Here is a 27,670-nt window from a genome sequence, read left to right as displayed (position 1 = left end):
TCAAAAACATTGCTCATTTTCCTTGATGAGACATTCAATATGCAGACTCAGCATGTGAGTTTGGTAAATATAATTTTCTGAGTAAGAATAAAGAAGATAGTTTTCCAAAAGCCTGGGGCCTGTGAATATTTTCCAGACTGTGCATTATTTCAGCCATTCCTGCGTTCAGCAGTATCCCTGGAGTGTGTGCTACTTCAAAAGGGATAGGGATATTAAATGGTGATATTCTGTAGCCAAAGTGGAAGCATTAATTGCAGCCAGCTCTGTGATTGGTCCCAGGGACTGCCTTTCTCACAGGGGAGCCAGGAGCCTAGATGTCTGATTTTAGAGATGCAGGGAGGTGGTGAGCTCTTCCGTTTACTAGCCGATACCTTTCGTTATACAACTGAATTTAGAATTAAAATGCAAATGTGCACTTTTAATGTTGGAACCAAATAAATGCTGATTATTTTAATTCATATTAAGGTATAAATAACTGATACTGGACCCTATCCTCCGCAGAGTGTGTTTAAGGTAATAGTAAGGAAAAACCCAAAGGAAAAGAGGCAAAGTGATGGGAACTGCAGGTGTGGCAAAGGCATGGGAAGAGGGGTAAGAACGTGGAAAAGGGAGAATGAAGTTTCCAAAGATAAATTCTCCATTACTTCTTTTCCACGAAGTTTAGACAGAAACCAGTGGTGTAGAGATCCAGTTTCGGAGACTGTCATAGTCTCCTTGTTTTATGACCCAGGCTAATTTTTAAGACCTGAACACTACTTCCACAAAAATCGGATAGAGCCGCCAAAGAAAACCTAAGGATCTTGAGAGATTTTATGAACCTAAAATAATTCTTTTACATCATGCATTTTTTTCTTGAGTATGAAACATATACCCTCACCGTAGATCATAGATCATTTAGATATCACAACAAAGTACGAAGAAAAAAACTTCCTCAGTTCCTCCACTGTTAGCATTGTGGCACTTTTTTTTTTAATTTTAAAGGGAGTTTTCAGGACTGCATCCACGGCAGTTTAGACTGAGGGGACTACAAAGCCACCGCAGCAAAAACAGATGTGGGGCCTGGACATGCGATGTCAGCAGAACCGGGGACTGATTTTCTGGGGGAAAAATAAAACCGCCCACCCCATGTGTATTCCGTGAGGTGTGTATGTGTCAGGCAGAGAGCTTGCGTGTTGACTCACCACTTCCTTTTTCCCTTCTATATTCCTAGGAAGTAAGTTAACCTGAAGAGTCCATTTGCTGCATTCAAGTTGGAGCTGATTTTTAAATTAGGTGAAGACTGGGAGTAATGCAGATCAGAGACTCTCCGTGTGTGTGTGTGTGTGTGTGTGTGTGTGTGTGTGTGTGTGTGTGTTTCCAGCTCGAGTGTGTGCCTCTGTTTTTTTATCTGCGTAGACCTCAAGTAACCAAATGAGGAATAGAGTGGATTGAGAAAAGCTTTTTATCTGATTGCGTGCCTGTTCCTGTCTTTACGACTTGCAAACGAAGCCTTTCTTCAAAAACTAAGTCAGGTCTTGCATGAAAAGTCCAGGGGCGCTTTTTCTAACACTGCGTGCTCAGCCCTAGAGAAATGGGAGGATGGTTGGCTGTGTCCACCAGGCTCCAGGTGAGGCCTCCTTCTGGTGGTTTTAGAAAGCGGCTGACGGCAATAATAAATATCATTTGCTGACACAGAGGCCTGGGGCTGCGCTGACCACAGGAGTTGTGGTCCCCAGGATGCTGGGACCGCTCACAAAGCAGGCATTTATGAAGTGGTTGGCTCGGCATTAATTAATTCCCCAGCCATTCAGCAACAGTAACAATCCCTTCAATTAGAGTCCCAGCCCGGCAAAGCCCTGGTGTTTATTGGAAGTGACATCTGCATAGCAAAGTGTGACTGTGTTAATACAGAAGCGCACAAAGGGACCCAAAGCCTCTGTCCTGCCTGGCGCCTTCCTTCTTGTGTCACTTTTGAGGAAGAAAGAAGACTCTCGTAGGAATGTTCAGTTTGTGCTTTTCCTCTTTGGTGGTTAGCTTGTCAGCTGAAAGTTTTCTTACCTGCTTCTCCTCCGGGGATGGGTTAGTCCTGACATGGTGAGTGCTGTCCTGTGTCCGTGGAGTGTTAAGGGGACCTTAAAGAACCCAGGGCCCTGGCAGGCTGCAGGGGGCCGATGGGCCAGGGCTGACATGCACGTGGATGTGGAACCCGCTGGGAGGCCGGGGGAAGCTTGGCTAATGCTCTCATCGTAGAGATAAGAATTTGGGGGCTGACGAGAGACTTTGGGTTCCATGGGTCTTAGTGTTATAAAAGCTTCAGGAGTGGGGAAGAATGTAGCAAGTGGAGCTGACAATTCTAGAAAGTGGGGAAAACATCTATTCTTTTTTAAATCCTGTTTTATTGAGGTATAATTGACATACAGAACTGTATAAGGTTAAGGTGTACAGCATGATGATTTGACTTACATCCATCAGGAAATTTGTATCTTTTGACCACCTTCATCCAATTGCCCCTCTCTCCACCCCAGCCTCTGGGGACCACAGATCTGATTTCCTTTTCTGTGAGTCTGTTTGTTTGAAAACATCTATTCTTTGCTGGTAGTTCTATGTCCGGTAGGTTGCAGGCAGGCTCTAAATAAATGTTTGAGGGCGGCTGACTGATGGGTTGATTAGATACTTACCCCTTTTCTCCCCCAGCTTGTTTAACTGCCGGGTTGCCCAGTTGTTTGGCCTTTTTCATTTCCGGTTCTCTTGGTACCTTGCAAGCATTTGCATCTGTCATCAGCACAGAGGACGTGCCCATTTGCAAGTGGGCATCCCTTATGTAGCTTTCCTGGAACGGCACGAGGCTGGGCTGCCGTGAAACGCCTGCACCCATGATAGGTTTTGCTGTTTATTTACACATCTCAGCAAATATTTACTAGCTGATATGTTATTTATCACTTTCAAAGTCTTTTTTGTTTCTGCTTGCACTTTTAGAAAGTGGAGTTTTTAAATGTTTTACCCTTTTCTAAATATACACTATGCTAGATACCAAAATGATTAAGAAAGAGTTCCCCTTACCAGTAGGAAAGAGGATTAAACATAAGCACGTGCACGGTAACTGCAAGGCAGGATTAAGACAGGCTGGTGTTGAAAGAGACACACAAATAAGGGTAATGGGACTTCCGAGGAAAGGATGTCACAGCTGCCTGATCCATCAGCAAAGACTACCGTAGGCATTTACAACAAGTCTTGAAAGAAGGTCAGGGTTTTGAAATGTAAAGGGAGGGCTCCCTTGTCAAAGGCAACGGGGAAATTAACTCAGGCTGTATGTTTTGGGAGGAGCAAGGAGTCCACTTTGAGCTAAAGCATAGATTTGGACTGGAGAAGTAGGTGGGACCTGTAATGTCGTTAGCCAGCCTGAGAAGTCTGTAGCACACTTGGCAGACACCGAACCAACGGAACACGTGGGTGGGTTTTTATTCTGGTGGAGGAAGAGGCAGGGTCAAGGCTATAGGGTGAAGGAGGTGAAGCACCTGAGATTAGACATTTATGGAGCTGCTCACTCAGGTGTGGGCCCTGCGCTTGGGACCAGAGAGTGACCTGAAAGCTCTGTTTCGGATAGACTGGGAAAAGTGGGGCTGGGGAGGTGAGCTTGTGTACATGTTATAATTAGGGGTTAAATCAGACAGAGAAGGGGCTTCCCTGGTGGCGCAGTGGTTGAGAGTCCGCCTGCCGATGCGGGGGACATGGGTTCGTGCCCCGGTCCGGGAAGATCCCACATGCCGCGGAGCGGCTGGGCCCGTGAGCCATGGCCGCTGAGCCTGCGCGTCCAGAGCCTGTGCTCCGCAGCGGGAGAGGCCACAAGAGTGAGAGGCCCGCGTACCGCAAAAAACAAACAAACAAAATCAGACAGAGAAGACGTGGAACACGGAAGGTGGGGAGCCATGGAAGAGTTCCTTTTAAAGAGCTAATACGGAGTCTAGCAGTCAGAAGAACGGGCTGATGTGCACCACTCCCACAATTGCTAGCACTCAGGAAGTGCTCACGGAGGGCCGGGAACGGTTCCAAACACTTTACATATATTAATTACCTTAATGATGATGGGAGAAGCCCCCCGGCCCGGAGCCCAGAGAGCTGAGTTCTAGTCTAGTTCTGCACTAACTAGTTGTGGGAGCCTCTTTGGCTCAACTTTTCCGACCTGTAAAATGACTGGGTTACAGCAGACAATCCCAAAGGCCCCCCAGAGCTCTGAAATCCCATGTGACTCCTGACGTACACCACTGTCGGTTCACCTAGACAGGGCACCCAAGCCTTGCGGACCCCAATCTAGGACTATTCAAGGTCTCTCAGGTCAGGGGCCTTGGGAGGTAAATCCCTCTGTCCAGAGTCTTGTCTTCTATCGATTCACTTCCAGCATCTCTAGGTTTTCAGGTCTCCCTTGCAGGCAGGTTCCAACAATCCGACACATCTGCCTTTCCCTTCCGAATGCCTCCCCACCTTTATCCAACACCAGGTCTGGCCCACATTCCCCTCCCCCTCTCTGTCGCTGTTGTGTCATTAACAAAACTCCCCAGACCCTTGCGAAGCCCCTATAGCAGAACCATCCCGTGAGAGAAGCAGTGGATTTAATAAGCTTCCACTTAAACGGCCCCAAATCCCTTCCAGTGATTAGGGGGGGAAACAGCTACACACAGGACAGTCTCCTGGTGCAGGAGGTGAGGGAGGGAAAGAATAAAGGAAGTTCCCCAGACCCTGGCCTTTAGGGACCAAATTAAAAAAGCAGCACCCCTTACTCAAAATCAGATGAATGTCAGTGGGATGTTTGTTAAACAAACTTGTCATTATTTGTCACAATTTGAGGAAGTATCAGTCAGTAGCCACACTTGAGCATATAACAGAGTTATTTATAGCTGCCAGTTTACAGTTTTAATTAATGCAGGGCCAAGGTTCGATGTTATAAACAGCGTAATTTATAATGATTGTGTGGCTATAAATAGTTTGGTTCCACGGGTGGAGTAGAGCAGAGCCACTTCCCGCAGTTCTGCCAGAGCCTGAGCCTGGAGGAATGTGACAGCAGGGGGTGAATCCTGTTTTTCCCTCTTCTTGGTGGACCCTGTCTGTGAGTCCTTGGCCAGGGCATTTCAACTTTTTCCTCAGTGTCCCTTTTGGAACGAGGTGTTGTGCTCAACCCTGTTCCCAGGAGATGGTAGAAGTGAATTAATTAACATCTGCCCCCAAGATCTCCCTGGAAAGGTTGAAAGGGAGCATGTCTGCCGCCCCGCCCCCTTTATGGCGATTCCGGACAATGATCTAATTACAGCCTCTTTCTCCGGCTGGAGGGTGGAGGGAGATATCCTGTTATTCTCCAGATCAGGCACAGCTCTAAAGTTTTGTTTATAGCTTCAGAGTTAATTTGACCGACAGTGATAGTCTCTTCTAAAAATAAGCGGTTGTCAGAAATTTAGAAATTTACTAGTTCTTGTGTCAGCAGAACCTTGTCTTGGGAGTGGGCAGGTGAGTGGGGGGGAGCAGAAGAGAGGAAGGGGAATAAGTATACATAAATTTTACATATAAAATACATAGGTATGTCAATTCAAAACCTGATCATTATGCTGTTCGGCACACATGCCAGACAACCTCCACCCCCAACCCTCCAAAATGCTAATCTGTTTGTCATATTGAAATTTCTGGTTCTATACATATTCTCACACCACCCCACCCCCTTACACTCAGGTTTAATACTGTTAGGCTCAATCTTATTTTGCTGTATTTTGTTTTAAAGAAAAGGTGTGGCTATGAAAACAATTTATTGGATCTTAATTTGCAAAATTAGTTCTGATTCGTTTTATTGCTGTAATTTAATACTCAATGATTTTCTGACACATATGTTTCAGCAGCAAGATCTACTTCCTATTCATTTTTCATTCCGATACAGCTGAAGTACATTAGTCAGGATGGTACACATCAGAGAGCAGTGCCCCACGAGAAACTGGCATCACACTGCTGTCTTGGCATCCTCTCAGATGCCCCTCTAAGTGTGCAGGTAGGCACATCCAGGGACTTGGGGCAGAAGGAGATAGGCAAGCAGTACTTCTAGAAAAGGGGATTACATTTCTTTTCATTATGTCATCATCAATGTCTTCATTATCGTCATCATCGTTATTGCAATGCTTTGTCCAAGGATGTGGTGAGATGCGTCCTATTTAAAACTCTCCCACTGGATCTGAAGCAAGGAGAGCCTGCCTTACGCTCCAGGGGATGCAGGTCATGGATGTGAAGGACCCAATGCCATGGAACCCTGAGGGGGTGCTTCTCCTCTGTCTTGACCCGGATGCTGGGGAAGGCAACCTGGAGGAGGTGATCGCCCGGTTGACCCCTTCAGGTGGTTCTTTAAGGCAGCGACTGTCTATTTTGTTTCTGTACAGGCACCTCCTGACGTAGTAGGCCCATGGTAAATATTTGTAGAGAGAACAAATGAAGGTTTACTCTCTTTTGGAATTTGCCCCTATGGGAACACTTCTGTTGTGCATTTGCGATACATAAATAAATACGTGAATGAATTAAAGATGGCTGAAAATGAAAAATTAAAGAGGAGAGAGATTTCTGGAGTGTGTGCACTAGAGTGGGTTGTGGAGTGCCTTCTGATTGATGCACTGGCGTTCCTAATCAAAATTATAAACTGCTTATCCAGTTAGGGCGAAAGTGTCCAAGGCCCAGGTGTAGGGAATAAGAAGGAGCAATGTGTGTGTTGACGTGAATTGATTTCAGTGGGCTGACAGGCATCCCCAACATTTCCTCCCTGATAATGTTGGGAAGTGCCTTTACCCATCCAGAGGGCTAAGACTTCATCTGCCCTGGGTTCCAATTCTGTGCTGTAGGAGGTGGCATTAAGCCAAAAGGAACAGGGTGAGTACAAAGAGACAAAGTCACATCAAGTTTTTCTCCCATTCTCTTTTATTTCTTCTCCAAGACTTTGTTGTTATACTTATCTCCGTGATTGTTTTCACCATTTTAAAAAGAGAAATTCTCAATGTTTATTTTGAAATAAAAAAGACAGATGTTTTTCCATATTGCTTATTGGGTGAAGGGGGGATTTAAGTATAAGCATTGTCAAGCATGTGGTTTCGGAGAAGATTCTTGGAATTGGGCATGTGTTTGGCCAGTCAGTAATAACTCGTATCTCCGCAGTATTATGACTATATATCCTAGATCTAGATGTTCCCATTCAAAGAAAAAAGAGCACAATAAATTTTGCAACGTAATCTGTAGATCTAATAGATGGCTTATACCTAATGTTTTTGTTTATTTCTGTTTCTAAGAATTTTCCCTAATGCTGAGTACCAGTTGAAGAGGACATGGTGTAAATGTATTAGTTTAGGCTCTCTGGCCATTAATTCTTAGAATTGTAAATGTTGAGAGCTTCAAGAGACCATTTGCTTCTTCTATTCCATTTCTCTCCATTTATTGATGAGGAAACTGAGCCTGAAGGACTGAGTGACTTGTTCAAAGTCATTTGACTTCTAATAGACAGAGCTGGGATAGAAGTAATGTCTCTTGCCTCCCAAGAAAGTAACTAATATTTGTCGGTGATAGATAGACATACCCATTATAAAGGGGCAGCATAGTGGTTAAGGACGAGGGCTCTGGAGCCAGACAAGCCTAGGCTCTGGCACTATTTGTGAAGCAATGGCATGTTGATTCTCTCCTTTGATCCTCATTTTTTTCATCCATAAAGTGGGAACAATAACGGTACGACAGAGGTGTTGGGAGGATTAAATAAGCAAACGCAGGTCAAGAATTTTGCCATGGAATGTCTCCAACATATAAGGGAAGCAACAAGGGGAACAAAGCTGAAAGGCAAACAAACACAACAAAACAACTACCCCAGACAAGCAAGGCTCCTTGTTCTTTTGGCCTGGTTTGGTCTGTCACAGAAATGTTGCCGGTGAAGTTTCCTCTACCTGTATATCCTTTTGTGCATGTGTGTTTCCCCTGAGAGAGAAATGCATGAGCCCTGTTCACCTTTAGGCTGTGGGCATGCAGAGACAGACGGTATAGACTGGTGGGTAGGATAGGAGACGAGGAGGGGAGGGCCCTGGGTGAGCAGTCCCCACGAGCAAGGTATCTGAGATGCTTAGCAGGCCCAGCGGGAAGCCCAAGGAGGAAGGCCAGTGAGAGTCTGGGACTGATGATCCCACATTGGAACACAGCCCGGACCTGCAGTAGGTGCAGCTGTGCTCTGGGTGGCAGCTGCTAAGATCAGAGGTAGTAACTCAAGGTGGGTGTGACCTCCACCTGTGGGAGCCCTGCCCCTGAGATGGACTCAGGTCAGGGCCCCTGAGGAACTGAAACATACTTGGGAGAGAGTTAATTGTAGAAGATTGCATCTCGCGTAAGTCAAGCAAGGGAAGGCTTAAAACAGTTGAGTCTGGAGCCGTTGTCTAATCAGACAATCCATGTGATTTCATTCACATAATAGAAATATTGTATGCCTACAAAATTATCCCATTTAATCCCTCAGTAACCTTGTAAAGTTTTTTTTTTTTCTTTTTGCGGTACGGGGGCCTCTCACTCTTGTGGCCTCTCCCGTTGCGGAGCACAGGCTCCGGACGCGCAGGCTCAGCGGCCATGGCTCACGGGCCCAGCCGCTCCGCGGCACGTGGGATCTTCCCGGACTGGGGCATGAACCCGCGTCCCCTGCATCGGCAGGCGGACTCCCAACCCCTGCGCCACCAGGGAAGCCCCCTTGTAAAGTTTTTATGGCACTTTGCAGATTAGTAAAATGGAGGCCCAGAGAGATTTCCATCCTATGCTCAAAGTCACAGACATCAAAATGAAGCCTAGATTGAAAACAAATCTCATTGATTTCAAAGTCTGTCCTGTCTAAGTCCACGGAACCAGCTCCATTTTACTTGAACGCATTTTCCACTACATTTCCCTCCCCGCTTTGGTTTGCTGATGGAGATGTGGCTGAGAGAAGCAGCAGTTTGGGGGAAGTGAGCGGTTTCTGGAGCCAGGCAGGATGCATTCCTATCCTGTCTTCACCATTTACTGGCCTTGAAACCTTGGGCAAGGGAGCTAACTTCTCTGTGCCTCAGTTTCCTCATCTGTAAAGTGGGGTGTATTAGGGTTCTACAGAGAAACAGAACCAATAGTGTGTGTGTGTGTATATATGTAGAGAGAGAGAGAGAGAGAGGGGGGAATTAATTACGGAATTGGCTCAAGTGTTTGTGGAGGCTGACACGTCTGAAATCTGCAGAGCAGGCTAGCCAGGCTGGAGACCCAGGGAAGAGCTGATATTGCAGTTTGAGTCCTAAGGCCGTCTGGAGGCAGAATTCTCTTTTCCCAGGAGGTCCTCAGTCTTTTCTCTCTTAAGACCTTCCACCGATTGAACGAGGCCCACCCACATGATGGAGTGTAACCTGCTTTACTCAAAGTCCACTGACTTAAATGCTAATCTCATTGGTATAAAAATTACCTTCCCGGCAATATCTAGTCTGGTTGTCTGACCAGGTACCTGGAGACGCTGGTCCAGCTGAGCTGACTCCTGAAATTAACCATCATGTGTGGCTATTGAGATCTGCCTCATAAGGTGGACGTGAGGAGAGGATGAGTTGATGTAGTTACAGAGCTTAGAACTTGCCCGGCACAGGTACACTCTGGCAAAGTATTACCTATCATTCCTCCCCGGAAATGGAAATGCTTGCTCTCATCTTGGCTGGGACATGTCATTTCTGTCCCTAGGCCAAGGCTCCTGCAGCTGCAGCGTTTGCTTCTCTTCCATTTACTTCTCCTGGGGCTGCAGTAAAGTCCGTGGACCTTCTCAGTGGCCGCCGAGTCTGGGAGGAGGTTGATCTTTCCTGATTCCCAGGATAAACTAGGATGCTAGGTGTGGGCGCTGTCCGTGGAGGCCCAAGAAGAGGAACAACCACGCGAGGGGGCAGCTGAGGACAGCTGACTGAAATGGCAAGGCACGAATTCCACCAGAGAGTCTTTGTTGTTGTTTATCCTCGTGGCAAGAAGCAAACACGCTGCTCTTTAATTTTCCTTGGCAGGGTCTGTGGCGCCGGGTGGCTGCCAGCCCGTCTGCTGGGCCCGAGCTGGGCCCCACCTCCGCCAGCCTCAGGTGGGCCCCCATCCCATGCCTTTCCTGGGCAAAGGCAATCGCCACAGCCCCAGCCGACTCTCGTTCTGCTCAAACCCCTGCTCTACCCTGGCTGCGCAGCCTCACCTTCCACGGCCCTGACCCACCTGACGGAGGGAGACACCTTGTATAGTCAGGCGGCACACGCTCTGTTTGGAAACAGAAGTTTCATTTTGCTTTGGCTTCTGGCGGGGGAGGTGGGATTAAAACTAGGATCAATGCAAAAGATCCTGGCGGACAATGCAAACTCCAGGAGGAAGAAGCAGAGAGGCGGGTGAAGTGGGAGATGGGAGGGGACCGCCAGGACCAGTAAAAGAATAAACTCAGCTTTCGTCTTGGAGTCTGATCCATTTCCGAACCCTGATAGGAAAGGTCATGAATTTTAAAATGTGTCTCTCCAGCCGACAGCTCCAGTCCTAAAACCAGCACTCTGAAGCTCTCCACCTGCTGCAGGAGAGCCCGAGCCGGGGGGGCGGCCGGGGGTGGAGGGGTGCGGTTTGGGGCCGCCGCTATCAGGAAGCCGTGGTCTAGCGGAGTCTGAACGCGGTGTCTTGGGATGGCCTCTCCTCCCTGCCAGCTCTGGGTTTCCAAGAGGCCTGGCATCCCTGGGTAAATTTCTGCATGGGCTTCCGGGCCCTGAGGGCTCCTGGTGTCACGTGCCACCTGCCGTGGTCCTTGTTCCCCTGCTGGGGGACTGTGAGCCCCCGGGTAGGGGTGGGGTGCCTTTCTCACCAGGGCTTTCAGGGCTCTTCCAGAGGGGATGCTCAGCAGCTCTACATGTCTCTGAGGAGGGCTAGAGCCTGCAGGCTGCAAGTTGGGCTCTTGCTGGGGTCGTCGCCCGGCGGTGGGAGGGATGTGGACATGCCTGCCGCCTTCTCTGGGCTGGGATAGGTGATGGTGACCGTCGTGCTTGGAGCTCCAGGAGAGTTGTCAGTGTGTCTTACTTTACGAGAAGTGCATGCTCTTGAGAGTGGAGTCTGGGTATTCTAAAGAAGTTATTGTTGTAGCTTAAATAGAAGGTAGGCTCATTTTCAGGGAAAGCACCCTGAAGAATTGCAATCAGGGTTTATCTGTTTGTAAATTGAGAGTTGGGAATATTGAGTTTTCTGAGAGCAGGGATGGTGGTAATAGAAACAAGATTACAAAGATTTCTGGAGCTATAAACTCACCAAGAGCAGTTCCCTGACAACCTCCAAGAACACAGCTCCTTAGCCAGACACTGAGCCAGGGAGACGGGGGCTCGCGGCCCTGGAAGAGGGGCGCCACGCACAGCCAATCCTGCAGAGATCCTGGGGCTCCTGGAGCCCATGAGAGCTGTGCCGCTCTCGGCCTTGGGTCCTGCCTGGCTACGCCCTTCCATCCCTCGGGAATCGGGAGCCCCTCCCAGAAGTTGGAGGCTAGTGGAGGGGGAGCTCTGGGGAGACTCCTTTCGAGGGTGTGCTGGACAAAGCAGCCTCCCCCTCATTTAAGACAAAAAATTTTACTGTGGTAAAATATATGTAACATAAAGTTTACCGTTTTAACCGTTTTAAAGTGTACAGTTCAGCGGCATCAAGGCCATGCACGTTGTTGTGCATCCGCCACCACCATCCATCTCCAAACCTTCTTCATCTTCCCCGTCTGAAACTCTGTCCCCATGAACAATAACCCCCCATTGCCCCCTCCTCCCAGCCCCTGGCAACCACCGTTCTACTTTCTGCCTCTGTGAATTTGGACCACTCTAGGTGCCTCATGCAAAGGAATCATACAGCATTTGTCCTTTTGTGTCTGGCTTATTTCACTTGACATAACATCTTCAAGGTTCATCCATGTGTACCATGTATTAGAATTTCATTTCTTTTTTACCGTGGTGAAATATACATAACATAACATTGATCATTTTAACCGTTCACAAGCATACAAGTCAGTGATATTAAATACATTCCCAACATTGTGTAACCATCGCCACTATCTGTACCCAAACTTCTCATCTTCAACCTAATCTCTGTGCCCATTTAATACTAACACTCCCTGCTCCCTGCCCCTGCTGACCTCTATGGATTTGCCCATTGTGGTACCTCATATGAGTGGAATCATGCAGCATCTCCCCCATTATTGGCACAGATTATTGTAGAACATAGGTTTGCAAAGACTCCTTAAAGAGACAGACGAGCAGCAAACAACAGGAATAAGGCCTGAATGTGGCTGTGCTGTCAGCCAGTTCCTCAGAAGCGTGTGGTGACCCTCAGTGGAAAAACAGAAAAGAGAGCCTCACAAGGCAGCCTGGACAGGACCCCCCTGAGTGCGAGAGGGCGGTTGCTCTGTGAGGGATGGCCTGGCAGGTACCCGCAGTGGGAAGAGGGCTGTAAAAATGGAGGAAGCCTTGAAATTCTCAAATCACAGTGCTTCCCCTTTTTACATTGCATCGACGGTGAGCAACCTTCTGAAAATCTGACTCTCCACAGAGCCTGCCTGCAGGCGGAAGACATGGGACACGGTGGCCTGGGGACCTCTTGGGCTTGGCACTTAACACTTGTCTTGGCAACACAGAGGAGTGGTCAGAACTTGGACGTGGGAGTCATTCGTGAGCTTGAAGACCAGCTGTTCCATTTACAGTAGGGGAGGACTGGAGCAGGGTCTTGTACTCTGGGAAGTTCAGTATCCGCTTGAGAAAGATGGGGGTGGGAAGAGTCCCATGTCACAGGGTGAGCGAGAGGAATAAGGAGAATAAGACATAATATTGACGAGTGCTCTGCTGAATGCCTCCTCCACAATAAGGGTCCGGTAATGATAGTGATTGTAATATAATTCACTTTGATGCTACATCTCAGTTTCTTGTAGGTTTTGTTGGTATGACTCACTCTCCTTAAGTCCAGAAAACTTTAAGACATTGAACTTGAGTTGGGGGGTATACCTGCCTGGGGGCCGGGCATTTCCGTGAATTTGCTGGGATGAATAATTCCTCGTGAATCTTGAGAAATTAGCAGTTTCTCTCCTTGTCAACGTCTCAGTCTCCACACTCATTGTCCTTTCTAGGCATCGGTGAAAATAGAGAATTTGGAAGTGTGAGCTCATATGTGGTGAAAAAATATTAGGCTGAAACCTTATTTTATTGCGGGGACTGCACAGTGGTAGATGGGAGACCTGGTAAAAAGGTGTGGACAGAACAATCTAGAATCACCCCCAGAGAGACAGATTTCCCTGTGGCAGGCTCCACAGTAGAGGGACGGGGCGGGTTGGCTCCTGCAATTCAAACACGTGTGTCTGTCTGGGTCATCTTCCCTGGGCGTCTTCCTTGGTTCTGATCAAGGCGGTGCCAGCTGCTGTTAAGGCTGCTGGTGGGACCCGTCAGTGGTCCTCATGGTTTCAGGAGAAGTCTCCTTCCTCAGGGAGATGCCCAGCGAGGACTCAGATACACTCTCGTGGGGGCAGCCTCCTTGCAGACTCAGGGCCATCACACCCTTGACTCCTGGCCTTTGGAGTGGAAGCCCACCCACTGGTTCTATTTCCCCCAGCCTTAGGGTGAATTCTTTCTCAAAAGTCTTCTGGGCTCCCTTTTGTCGCCTCATTCAGGTTTTAGCCAAAGATTATTATTAACAGCAAATCTGGAGCCAAAGCATCGTGGTCTTGATCCCCACACCCCGTCAGGTGCACCACTGGCTCCTGTGTGCGTTTGCTCAGCCCCCAGGCTGCATTTAGCAATGGGTGTGTCAGGGCGGTCGGTAAGCATCCATCTGCCCGTAGATCCCAGTTGGGTGGATTAATTAATGATTATAGAGTACTTTGAAGGTTGGAGGGCTAATTATTTAGCCAGTTCCCTCCCTTCCCCCAGATCCCCCTGATGGCTTTTTGTCTCTTTCCCTCATGGGGCATCCTCTGAAGTGAATAGGAGAGGATGAATTGGGGTCAGTAAATAGAGCTGGCCATTCCAGATGGCCAGACCAGGGAGCCCCGTCTGGACGCTGCCCCACTGCAGGAGCCGAGGTTTCCTGCGAGATCTGAGCACCACATAGCTTTCTTTCCATCTGAGCTGGCCAAGCTTGCGGAAGACTGTGGCTTCCCGGACTCTCAACTGGGCCTGACAAAGAGCAGGTCTTCAATTGCCAAGGGGTAATCTAATGCCCTTGTGCATCCAGGGTTTGCTCCCAGTTGTAACAGGAAATCCTTTATCTGTTAATCCATTCCCTCCTCTCCCTCTTGTTACTCTTTCCCAGAGCAGAGCCCCATAAGAAGAATGAACATGGTGCGTTCTTCTCCCATTCCGGGGTTAGTACTGGGCATGGGGGCGCGGGTTGAGGGTGGAGACAAGTAGTTCCCTGCTGTACTGTGAGAGCAGAGCGTTCACGCTGTCTTGTAGCGTGAGGAGATCATTGTTTCTCTGCCCGCCCTCTCTCCCAATGACCCAGATTTTAAAATAAAATATATTTTTCTGTTTTTAAAAAAGCTTGAATTGTGCACACCTTTTTAGTTGAGGAAACCCAAGGATAAAATAAATACTGTAGGTAGTAGGATTACGCTTACATATCCTCTGCCGGAGCCCACAGAGTGGGTCTTTGGCGCATCTCTGTGCCTGTTGAAGGGAGAGAAAGCTGGGGCTGACAAGTCCTGCGCTACCCTCATTCCTCTGTATCCACACTGTCTGTTGAGAGCTGCTCTGATTGCAGAGATACTAGAGATACAAAGAGGAGATGACATCCAGTGCTAAATGTGTGTCCAGTCTAGCAGGGAGAAAAGTATGAAAACATATAAATATGGCAAAAGAGACTTTGAGTGATTGTTTTGTATTTTGCTCTATTTTTATGTTCCCTCAGATCAACAGGTAGATGCGTGCTTTGCTGTCCTTGCCTCAGGATATTTTCAGGGCAGAAAACAGAAGCTGCTTGAAGTCAAAGGCTTCTGTAAAATTCCCAGGCTCTTTGAAGAAAGGATGCTAGGGATACCAGGGGTACAGGGGAGAGAGAGGACGCCTTCGAGGGCATCAGGAGAAAAGGGACATGATTCTGCGGGCAAGAGGCTGAGTGAGAGAGGGCTTTGAGGGTGATGAAGGAGAGGCAGGAAGGCAGAGAGGTGAGGAAATGTGGAAAGATCACAAAGGTGTGGTGTAGCAGACCTAGAGGGGCTGGCAAGGCACAGGGCATCCCAGCCTCGCCCCAAACTCCCCGGATGAGACCCTGAGACACGGGAGCCGCTGGCCCTGGAGGCCCAGGTGGATTGGGGCAACGGGGGAATTTGGGGACCAAGAAGACATGACCAGTGAGGGGAGGGGACTCCCTAGTGCTTTGGTGATGGAGGAGGCCTGGTCACTGCACACTCGCCCTGAGCAGGTGGGCCCAGTGATGACTATACTGGAATTTCTGCCACTGCCCCAGGATGGGAGCTCAGAGTGGGACTAAGATAGTTTAAACTAAAAATGTTCTGCACACTGGAGAGGTAGACTCTGGTGCTAAACTCATGACACAGTCATGCACAATAATAAAGGCGGGGGTTGGGAATACACAGAGCAGTCAAATCATAGAGACAGAAAGTAGAATGGTGGTTGCCAGCCATTGGGTCATAGCGGGATTGGGTAGCTGTTAACAGGTAGAGTTTCTGTTTTGCAAGATGAAGAGTTCTGGAGATAAGTTGCACAACAGCCTGAATGTACTTAACACTGTTGATATGTACACTTAAATATGGCTAAGATGGAGGTACCACCTCACACCTGTTAGGAGGACTGTTATCAAAAGAAAAAAGATAACAAGTGTTGACAAGGATGTGGAGCAAAGAGAACCCTTATACAGTGCTGGTGGGACGTAAATTGGTAGAGCCATTACGGAAAACAGTATGACGTTTCCTTAAAAACTAAAACTAGACCTGCCATGTGATCTAGCAACCTCTCTTCTGGGTACATACCCCAAAGGATGTGAAATCAGTGTCTTGAAGAGGTATCTGTGTTCCCATGTTCATTGCATCATTATTCACAATAGCTAAGACGTGGAAACAACGTCAGTGTCCATCGACAGATCTAATGGATAAAGAAGATGTGAGATACCTGATTTTATGTACATATAAATATTATTATGTATATAATTCAGCCTTAAAAGGGGGAGGCCCTGCCGTTTGCAGCATGGGTAAACCTGGAGGACGTTATGCTCAGTGCAGTAAACCAGACACAGGAGAAAACTGCACCATCTCATATGTGGCATCTAAAAAAGTCAAACTCATAGAGGCAGAAAGTAGAACGGTGGTTACCAGGAGCAGGGAGGTGAGGGAAATGGGGGGATGGTGGTCAAAGGATGCAAAGTGGCAGTTCTGCAGGATGGATAAGTGTCGAGAAGCAATGCACCCCACGATGACTGTACTCGATAGGACCGTTTATAACACTGGAGACTCGCTGAGAGGTGGATGGAGAGCAGGAGACTGGGGATTGCTCGGAGGGTTGTATGGGTGCAGGTGCACGTCAAGGAACGCTGAAGCTGTGGGCCTGATGGTCCCACTGTCCTCTGGTGGCCTTCCCCTCCAGTCTCTCTGACACCTTATCTGTCCTCCACATTGCTGCAGCCCCATTGCCTTTCTGACTAGATGTGGATCTGTTCAGGTGACTACCTGTGGATCTATTCAGGTGACTACCTGATTTACTTAAAAACTTGCTATTGAGCCTTGTTATAAGTTGAATTGTGTCCCCCGAAAAGATGTGCTGAAGTCTTAGCTCCTAGAACCTCAGAGTGTGTGACCTTATTTGAAAATAGGGTCATCGCAGATGTAACTAGTTAAGGTGAGGTCATATTGGAGTTTGCAACATGACTGGTGTCCTAGTAAGAGGACGGATGCATGAAGACAGAGACCCAGGGAGAAGGCCAGGTGAGGAGGGAGACAGAGATTGGAGTGACATATGTACAAGCCAAGGAGCACCAAGGATTGCCAGCTGTTACCAGAAACTAGGAGAGAGGCATGGAACGGATTCTCCCTTGCAGCCCTCAGAAGGAACCCATCCTGCTGACACTTTGATTTTGGACTTCCAGCCTCCAGGACTAAGAGCCAATAAATTTCTGTTATAAGCCACACTGTTTGTGGTACTTTGTTATTGCAGCCATAGGAAGCGAATACAATCCTCAGTGCCTGCAGAAACCAATCAAGCTTGTTAGCCTGGTGTTTGAGGTCCACTCTCCTTGCCAGACACAGACACACACACACACACACACACACACAATGCCTTAGCCACATACTATGCTACCAGACTCTTTGTAATTCAACAAATAAAAATGACTAAATTACTTATCACAGGAAGAAATTATTTGATATTTATAATTATTCTTCCCAATCTGCCAAGATCCTAATACCTAGAGCTCCTTTTTGTTTGTTTATCCCCAAGAAGACAGTTGAGGTGAGGGAGTGAGAGCACGCAAGAGACGAAGAGTGAGAGAGTGAAATACCTCCGGTTGTGAAAGGGAGTGTGTGACAGGCCTGGGGAAATTTGCGGTTTGGGCCCTGGAGGCTGTGTGATCCGGAGAAAGAATAATCTGGGTTGGTTTCCAAGGGACTTTAGATGGGGAAGACAAAATGTGGAGGGGAGATTTTTGGAGAGAAACGCTGCCTGCTATGTGATGTGGATCGTCCCTGCTCTCTGTCCCTATAAAACCTTTGGTAAAATCCTTGCCCCCTCCATGCTTGTGACTTTCATCTTTTCCCCTCCCCTCCTCTCTTCTTTCAGTGGGTGGCAGGGGAGGACCTGCCTACAGATGGCCCAAGGTGAAATCAAAGGCTGGGTTATCCAAGCCATATTACTCAGAAGCTGAGTAATCCAAGGCCGTGCCTACGTCCCACTGTTCGCGCTGTTCCCAACGCCTGCGACACCCTTTCCCTCTTTTTCTGCCAGTTAAGTTCCAACCCACTCATCTTTCAAGTGTCCTCACTTCTGTGAAGATCTCTGTGACCCCTCCCCTCTTCCTACTCCTATAGGCAGAATTGCGATTAATCACTGCCTTGAATCCCCATAGAGCTTCTCAGAGCCTTCTACTGCAGTGCTTATCTCATCCTCCTTGAGGCTGAAGCCTGGGTTCTAGTTTATCTTCGTTGCCTTCTCCCTCTGCCCGCACTCTAGCACAGAACCTAGCCTGTAGTCGGCACTCAAGGACTGGGGTGGAATAAGCACAGGATAAAGGGATGGGCTGTGGGGTGACGGGATTAGACAGGGAGAGAGCAGTACACACCAGGAAGAAAATGAGATTTAAAAAAACGAGGCGTTGGAGCAGAGAGAGAGAGGAGTTGAATGTTAGCCTTCCTTTAAGCACCCCTCAGAGAAGTCTAATTTACATAATTAAAATCCAGATAACTAGGAGAATGAATGGTGAGCCAATGGTAGATAGAAGTGTAGAGATGGAAGGAAGCACAGAGGCGAGGACAAGCTGAAAGATGGGGATTAGAGCTCTGCTTGTGCTGGACTCATAAAAAAAAAGACAAAGTTGGAGATGGGGAAAATGCGGCAGGAACAGGAGAGAATGAAAGGGGGTGGCGGAGAGAGAGGTGAGAATTGAGTTAATGCGAGATGTTGGGGGTGGGAGTTCCGGGCGTGGAGGGAAACAGTACAATCCACGGCCTTAGCTCTGACTCAGACAAGTGGGGTGGTGCTTTGTAGCGAACTGAGTCTCCAGGCTGAAGCGGGGTGTGCACGGCTGGCAAACCCCGAGGCATATCGTTGCTGAGCAGAGTGGAATACGGAAGTAGGAAACTGGGAAGAATGGCCCAGAAACACAGCACAGGAGCTCACCGGCTTTGGTGGGGAGGGAGGAAACAGTGGATGATAATATACTGTAGAGATAAATGAATAACACCGAGCTACCTCACCACGGTGTTACGAGCGTTAATTAATTAATTATTGTTTGCAAAGCACTTTGAAGGGGGAAAGGCTCTGTAATTATTATGAATAAAATGTCAGAGGTAGTAATCCGGCAGAAGGCAGTGACCTCCTCGGCACCACATTTGCACGGCACGAGGGATTCAAGGATTCTCTGCCGAGACGGCAGATGCCTGTCCCAACACCCTGCCTCCTCCTTCCACGTCTTTCTGTCGGCCCGGGGTCCTGGCCTTTGCTCCCTTGGCAGCGGAGTCCCGAGAAGCCGGCTGAGGTGATGTGTTTATGAGTCCCAGTGTGGCATCTGTGCTAAACTGATGGCTGGGTTACTTTTGTGGCAGGGAGCCCGCTGGTGGCGCAGGCCTGAGGGACGCTCCTCCCAGCAGCTTTCCGTTTTGCCGGTTGTTTTGTTTCAGGGGAGATTCCTAATAGGGTGTTGGTTTGGGTCTGCTCTTCAAGAGTGGGATGGGCAGGGACTCTTAGGGGAGGGAGAACGGGGCCTCCTGGGAAGACGTGGCACCTACACGTGTCTGCTCAGGTTTGGGGGAAACGGCCACGAACCATCCACGTCAGTAGCTCGTGGAGCTGACATTCTAATTGAGGGAGATGCCAGAAACCACAAACAACTCCCCAGTTATAGATGGAATGTGTCTGGTGGCAGTAAAGGCAAAGAAGAAAATTATGATAGAGCCAGGCAGAGAGTGAAAGGGTCCATAGGAGACCCGTGCTGGGCAAGGCTGCCTGATGGGTGTGAGGTCTCCGAGGTATAAATCCGGGAGAAAAGATGTTTGAAGACAGTTGTCTTCTGCCGATCCCCCAACCCCCCTCCCAGGCTCGGATGACGAGGCAAAAGGACTGCAGAGTATTTAGCAACCATGGCCCTGTGTCAGGGAAATAGTCTTGCCAACAAATTCCCCTTCCTACCGAAGTGGAAGAGAGAGGAACAGCGTCCCAACACCGGGCGAGCGTTCCTGGGGTTATGTGCGTGGGAGGGAGCGCCAAAGTGGCTAGCGAGTCTGGACAGAATTTCACACCAATTTATACTAGAAAAATAGAAGAACTAACAATGAAAACTTCATCTCCTCGAGACAAGAGGACTCCCCTTGTTTGTCTCATGCATACCTTGCGAGAGACCCCCGAGCTCAGTCCTGAGCTAAGTGTTGACAGTGCAGGGGTTTTAGGATCCGTGACCTTGCTGGTAAATCAGAAGCGGACAGCTTTTTACTGGGCCTAGGACCTCCTCAAGGAGACGCGTAAAGAGGGAAGGTGGGGAAGGTGGCCTGCCTCGTCAAAGAAAACGTCATCATTTTGCCTTAAACCTCAGCTGGATGAACTGTTGGAATATTGTGGTGATGATGAAATACCCATGTCTGTACAAGAAATTGATTCCTGACTCCAGTGTATTTTGACTGTGATCTTAGGAAAAACAACATTTAGCTGCCGGCCACTTTTCTAAACAGTGATTCTCAAACATCAGGATGTCGTGGGGTGTCCTGACAGCAGCTTGCTGGGTTCCATCCCCGGAGTTTCAGATTCTGCAGGTTCCAGGTGGGACCCAGGAATTTGCATTTCTACCCAGCTGTTGCTAATGCTTCTGGTTCAGGGCCCAGCCTTTGAAACCACTGATTTGGAGAACTAATGGACCTGCTTTTGGAGAGAGGTACTGGGGAGAAGGTGGTGCAGAAAGATAAAAGGAGATAGAAATTGGGGGCAGGTGATGAGAGAGGGCTCTGGATGAAGAGGGACTTGACGGACACAGCAGGCTGGTGAGGACACAGGCAGGACTGGAGGCGGGTAAGTGGCCGTTACCCCAGGCCGGGAGCATAACTCTTCTCCGGTTCCAGGTGTGGGTAGGTCTTCCCTACTACCCTGTTTTCCACCCTCTAGGAAGGAGCATTGCCTGCAGGGATATGCTCTCCTCTCTCCAGGCTCCAGTCCAGGAACAGCACAGCTTTTCTCTTCTGCTGACCTTTGCAGGTATGTCCAAGGTCGGTAGGTGTATTCGTTTGCCAGGGCTGCCGTCACCAGGTACCACAATCAGAGTGGCTTAAACAACACGAACTTCCTGTCTCCCGGTCTGGAGGCTGGGGTCGGTAGGGTTGTTTCCTTCTGTGGCTGTGAGGGACAGTCTGTCCAGGCCTCTCTCCCAGCTTCTGGTGCCTGTGGGCATTTGTAGGTGGCTTTCTCCTTGTTTCTTCACTTCATCTTCCCTCTGTGCCTGTCTGTCTCTGTGTCCCAGTTTCCCCTTTGTGTAAGAGCAGCAGTCATACTGGATTAGGGCCCACCCTGCTGACCTCATCTTAACTTGATCATCTGCAGAGGCCCTCTTTCCAAATTAAGCCACATTCATAGGTACGGGTTGGGGGAGGGGGGATAGACTTCAACCCTTGCGGGGAGGAGCACACAATTCAACCGGGCGGCGACAGGAGGTTTTCCTTTCCTCCAGGAAGGGCCTTGGTCTGTGCCCCTTAGTGGCCTGATTCCCACCTGGGTGTGGGAACACTGAGGCAGGGATCCTCTCTCTGTGTCCATAGGGCCTGCGTAGAAGGCCTGTGTCGTCTAAACTTGAGAGCTTGCTGGGAGACAGAACCTGTGCTGTTACTTTTCTTTTTCTATCCTGACCTTCGCTTGGTGCTGCTGAAACAACGCAACCAGCCATCAGGGTCTGGGTGGCAACTTGGCCCACGTATGGTGAGGAGAGGCCGGGCTTTCATGGGCTGGAGGATGAGCCTGGTTTGGAGTCAGCCTGAGAGCTGGGGGCTCGGCCCCCATTTCCTCATCTGTCAGCTGGGGGCGACACTGTCTACCTCCCGGGGCCGTCAGTGTTAAATGAGATCATCCGCAGAACGCGCCTGGTCGGGAAGTCTAACTAAAAACTCGTCCCAGAGCACGAGTACCGGTTTGTGCCCAGAGTTTGCTAAGTTCCTCTGACTTCTCTTTCCCTGGCCGCCCCCTCCGGAGCTGGGAACCCTGCAAGTCAATGGCTTTGAGGCTTTGAAATGGGACTTCAAAGAGAAGCCAGCTCTGTTCTTCAAACAGGTTTATAAAGAGATTTTGATACAAGACAACAATACTTGTCAGCAGTGCCCAGTTATCGTCCTTCCCTTTGTAGTTTTATTAGGAAATAATTTCCCAGCCGGTGAGGCTCCTGCTGGCACGCCTTGTTTCTCTATTTGCGATCGGATCTGCCCACTGGAGGGGCTGCCCCTCGCGCTGCTGCAGTCTCGCCAGCTGGGGGCCCAGTGAAAGACATCACGGAAGGGTCTCCAGGGCCGATTTACCATCTGCCCCTCCCCTCCCCCTCCCCCTCTTTGTAGCAAAAATGCAATTTGTTTGACCTCTGGGAAGGTTTAAAACCTCAGCTCCTTAATTGCCCCCTCCCTCCCATTATTATTATTTTTTTTTTTAAGAGGGAGGCAAAAGAGGAAAATGGCCAGAAAATAAAAGAACCATTTAAGCCTTTCTTTCTATCCAGCCCTGCATTCTAGGCTGGTAATAAGGATTCCCAATAGATTAAAAACTAAGGAGCCCAGCTCGCTGTGGGGAAATAAAGCAGGATCTTTTTGCAGGGGCCAGCTTTCCCAAGCAGAGGTGAGGTGTGGTTTTCCAGAAGTGGTTATTCCTTCTTCCTTCCTCAGTGCTGTCATTTCCCTGTAACTTGAAACATGTGCCGAGGAGTCTACTCTATGCCAAGCACCGGGACAGGTTCTGAGATTCAGAAACGAGGAACACAGGGTACCCCCAGCCATGTTTCTCAGCAGGGCTGGGGTGAACTGGGTTGAGCAGACTTTTCAGGGACCCTTCCTTAAAGGGCTCTGTGCCATAGTGGGGAAGTTCCCCTGCTTCAGGAGCCCCTGCCAGAACTGCTGGAGGTGGCTCTCAACCATCAGCTTGAGGGGAGGCAGGTCCATGGGGGGTTCATGGTAGTGGTTTAGGAATAGGGCTACTGGGATGCTTTTCCACACAAGCGAAGGGGACAGGTAGAGAGGGAGGGTGCAGATGCAGGCGGGAGGAATATGATCCTGAGACTGGGGGGACAGAGGGGAATTGGGGTCGAAGGGGGCACTTAGCCACAGAGGAAAAGACACCTCACTTCCTTTTTATGACATTGGGCAGGGAACATGAGAAAGGAGTCAGTCGTTTAGAGGGTGGGAGAGAAGAGGGTGTGGACAAGTTCAGCTTTGCTGCCCTTTATTTCGTTGGGAAGTAGGAACCTTTTTTAAAAAAAAAATCTTTATTGAGGTATAATTGCTTTACGGTGTTGTGTTAGTTTCTGCTGTATAACAAAGTGAATCAGCCATACGTATACATATATCCCCATATCTCCTCTCTCTCGCGTCTCCCTCCACCTTCCCTATCCAACCCCTCTAGGTGGTCACAAAGCACAGAGCTGATCTCCCTGTGCTATGCGGCTGCTTCCCGCTAGCTATCTATTTACATTTGGTAGTGTATATATATCAGTGCTACTTTCTCACTTCATCCCAGCTTACCCTTCTCCCTCCCCGTGTCCTCAAGTCCATTCTCTACGTCTGCGTCTTTATTCCTGTCCTGCCCCACATTCTTCAGAACCATTTTTTTTTTAGGTTCCATATATATGTATTAACATAACGGTATTTGTTTTTCTCTTTCTGACTTACTTCACTCTGTATGACAGACTCTAGGTCCATTCACCTCACTACAAATAACTCAATTTCATTCCTTTTCATGGTTGAGTAATATTCCATTGTATATATGTGCCACATCTTCTTTATCCATTCATCTGTCAGTGGACACTTAGGTTGCTTCCACGTCCTGGCTATTGTAAATAGAGCTGCAATGAACATTGTAGTACATGACTCTTTTTGAATTATGGTTTTCTCAGGGTGTAAGCCCAGTAGTGGGATTGCTGGGTCATATGGTAGTTCTATTTTTAGTTTTTTAAGGAACCTCCATACTGTTCTCCATAGTGGCTGTATCAATTTATGTTCCCACCAACAGTGCAAGAGAGTTCCCTTTCCTCCACACCCTCTCCAGCATTTATTGTTTGTAGATTTTTTGATGATGGCTATTCTGACTGGTGTGAGGTGATACCTCATTGTAGTTTTGATTTGCATTTCTCTAATGATTAGTGTTGAGCATTCTTTCATGTGTTTGTTGGCAGTCTGTATATCTTCTTTGGAGAAATGTCTATTTAGGTCTTCTGCCCATTTTTGGATTGGGTTGTTTGTTTTTTTGATATTGAGCTGCATGAGCTGCTTGTATATTGTGGAGATTAATCCTTTGTCAGTTGCTTCATTTGCAAGTATTTTCTCCCATTCTGAGGGTTGTCTTTTTGTCTTGTTTATGTTTTTCTTTGCTGTGCAAAAGCTTTTAAGTTTCATTAGGTCTCATTTGTTTATTTTTGGTTTTATTTCTATCACTCTAGGAGGTGGGTCAAAAAGGATCTTGCTCTGATTTATGTCATAGAATATTCTGCCTATGTTTTCCTCTAAGAGTTCTAGAGTGTCTGGCCTTACATTTAGGTCTTTAATCCATTTGAGTTTATTTTTGTGTGTGGTGTTAGGGAGTGTTCTAATTTCATTCTTTTACATGCAGTTATCCTGTTTTCCCAGCACCACTTACTGAAGAGGCTGTCTTTTCTCCATTGTATATTCTTGCCTCCTTTGTTGTAGATTAGTTGACCAGAGGTGTGTGGGTTTATCTCTGGGCTTTCTATCCTGTTCCATTGATCTATATTTCTTTTTTTTGTGCCAGTACCATATTGTCTTAATTACTGTAGCTTTGTAGTATAGTCTGAAGTCAGAGATCCTGAATTCTCCAGCTCCGTTTTTCTTTCTCAAGATTGCTTTGGCTATTCAGGGTCTTTTGTGTTTCCATACCAATTGTGAAATTTTTTGTTTTAGTTCTGTGAAAAATGCCATTGGTAGATAGGGATTGCATTGAATCTATAGATTTGGGTAGTATAGTCATTTTCACAATGTTGATTCTTCCAATCCAAGAACATGGTATATCTCTCCATCTGTTTGTATCATATTTAATTTATTTCATCAGTGTCTTATAGTTTTCTGCATACAGGTCTTTTGTCTCCTTAGGTAGGTTTATTCCTAGGTATTTTATTCTTTTTGTTGCAATGGTAAATGGGAGGGTTTCCTTAATTTCTCTTTCAGATTTTTCATCGTTAGTGTATAGGAATGCAAGAGATTTCTGTGCATTAATTTTGTATCCTGCTACTTTACCAAATTCATTGATTAGCTCTAGTAGTTTTCTGGTAGTATCTTTAGGATTCTCTATGTATAGTATCATGTCGTCTGCAAGCAGTGACAGTTTTACTTCTTCTTTTCCGATTTGGATTCCTTTTATTTCTTTTTCGTCTCTGATTGCTGTGGCTAAAACTTCCAGAACTGTGTTGAATAATAGTGGTCAGAGTGGGCAACCTTGTCTTGCTCCTGACCTTAGTGGAAATGGTTTCAGTTTTTCACCATTGAGGATGATGTTGGCTGTGGGTTTGTCTTATATGGCCTTTAGTATGTTGAAGAAAGTTCCCTCTATGCCTGCTTTCTGGAGGGTTTTTATCATAAATGGGTGTTGAATTTTGTCGAAAGATTTCTCTGCATCTATTGAGATGATCATATGGTTTTTCTCCTTCAATTTGTTAATATTGTTTATTACATTGATTGATTTTTGTATTTTGAAGAGTCCTTGCATTCCTGGGTTAAACCCTACTTGATCATGGTGTATGATCCTTTTAATGTGCTGCTGGATTCTGTTTGCTAGTATTTTGTTGAGGATTTTGCATCTATGTTGATCAGTGATATTGGCCTGTAGTTCTCTTTTGTTGTGATGTCTTTGTCTGGTTTTGGTATCAGGGCGATAGTGGCCTCGTAGAATGAGTTTGGGAGTGCTCCTGCCTCTGCTGTATTTCGGAAGAGTTTGAGAAGGATAGGTGTTAGCTCTTCTCTAAATGTTTGATAGAATTTGCCTGTGAATTCTAGCGTTTGTTTGTTGGGCATTTGTCTGGGCATTTGTTTGTTGGAAGATTTTTAATCACAGTTTCGATTTCAGTGCTTGTGACTGGTCTGTTTATATTTTCTGTTTCTTCCTGGTTCAGTCTCAGAAGGTTGTGCTTTTTAAGAATTTGTCCATTTCTTGCAGGTTGTCCATTTTATTGGCATATAGTTACTTGTAGTAATCTCTCATGATCCTTTGTATTTCTGCAGTATCAGTTGTTACTTCTCCTTTTTCATTTCTAATTCTGTTGATTTGAGTCTTCCCCCTTTTTTTCTTGATGAGTCTGGCTAAAGGTTTATCAATTTTGTTTATCTTCTCAGAGAGCAAACTTTTAGTTTTCTTGATCTTTGCTATCATTTCCCTCATTTCTTTTTATTTCTGATCTGATCTTTATGACTTTTTTCCTTCTGCTAACTTTGGGTTTTTTTTTCTTCTTCTTTCTCTAATTGCTTTAGGTGTAAGGTTAGGTTGTTTATTTGAGATGTTTCTTGTTTCTTGAGGTAGGATTGTATTGCTATAAACTTCCCTCTTAGAACTGCTTTTGCTGCATCCCATATATTTTGTGTCATCGTGTTTTCATTGTCATTTGTTTCTAGGTATTTTTTGATTTCCTCTTTGATTTCTTCAGTGGTCTCTTGGTTATTTAGTAGCATATTGTTTAGCCTCCATGTCTTTGTATTTTTTACATTTTTTTTCCTGTAATTTATATCTAGTCTCATGGCGTGGTCAGAAAAGATACTTGATATGATTTCAATTTTCTTAAATTTACCAAGGCTTGATTTGGTCTATCTTGGAGAATGTTCCATGAGCACCTGAGAAGAAAGTGTGTTCTGTTGTTTTTGGATGGAATGTCCTATACATATCAATTAAGTCCATCTTGTTTAATGTATCACTTAAAGCTTGTGTTTCCTTATTTATTTTCATTTTGGTTGATCTGTCCACTGGTGAAAGTGGGGTGTTAAAGTCCCCTACTATGATCGTGTTACTGTCAATTTCCCCTTTTATGGCTGTTAGCATTTGCCTTATGTATTGAGGTGCTCCTGTGTTGGGTGCATAAATATTTCCAGTTGTTATACCTTCTTCTTGGATTGATCCCTTGATCATTATGTAGTGTCCTTCTTTGTCTCTTGTAATAGTCTTTATTTTAAAGCCTATTTTGTCTGATATGAGAATTGCTCCTCCAGCTTTCTTTTGATTTCCATTTGCATGGAATATCTTTTTCCACCCCCTCACTTTCAGTCTGTATGTGTCCCTAGGTCTGAAGTGGGTCTCTTATGGACAGCATATATATGAGTTTTGTTTTTGTATCCATTCAGGCAGTCTGTGTCTTTTAGCTCCAGCTTTTAATCCATTTACACTTAAGGTAATTATCCATATGTATGTTCCTATTACCATTTTCTTAATTGTTTTGGGTTTGTTATTGTAGGTCTTTTCCATTTCTTGTGTTTCCTGCCTAGAGAAGTTCCTTTAGCATTTGTTGTAAAGCTGGTTTGGTGGTGCTGAATTCTCTTAGCTTTTGCTTATCTGTAAAAGTTTTAATTTCTCTGTTGAATCTGAATGAGATCCTTGCTGGGTAGACTAATCTTGCTTGTAGGTTTTTCCCTTTCACCATTTTAAATATGTCCTGCCACTCCCTTCTGGCTTGCAGAGTTTCTGCTGAAAGATCAGCTGTTAACTTTATGGGGATTCCCTTGTGTGTTATTTGTTACTTTTCCCTTGCTGCTTTTAATATTTTTTCTTCGTATTTAATTTTTGATAGTTTGATTAAT

At 46.9% G+C, this 27,670-nt stretch overlaps 1 long non-coding RNA gene across 2 annotated transcripts in view; it reads left to right on the top strand.

Annotated features, from left to right (window-relative positions):
• The first annotated feature begins 1,913 nt into the window (after window positions 1-1,913).
• The window catches only part of LOC137231580 (uncharacterized), a 249,619-nt gene continuing 223,862 nt past the window's right edge, over window positions 1,914-27,670 (top strand). For both annotated transcript variants that reach the window (XR_010946665.1, XR_010946666.1), the window contains exon 1: window positions 1,914-2,073. This is a non-coding gene — a long non-coding RNA (uncharacterized lncRNA). The remainder of the gene's footprint in view (window positions 2,074-27,670) is intronic.

The sequence above is a fragment of the Pseudorca crassidens genome, chromosome 10 (genome assembly GCF_039906515.1).
Source record: "Pseudorca crassidens isolate mPseCra1 chromosome 10, mPseCra1.hap1, whole genome shotgun sequence".
In the NCBI taxonomy this organism is placed as follows: Eukaryota; Metazoa; Chordata; class Mammalia; order Artiodactyla; family Delphinidae; genus Pseudorca; species Pseudorca crassidens.
The sequence above is the reverse complement of the archived record's forward strand: the minus strand, read 5'-3'. Positions and strand labels throughout refer to the sequence as shown.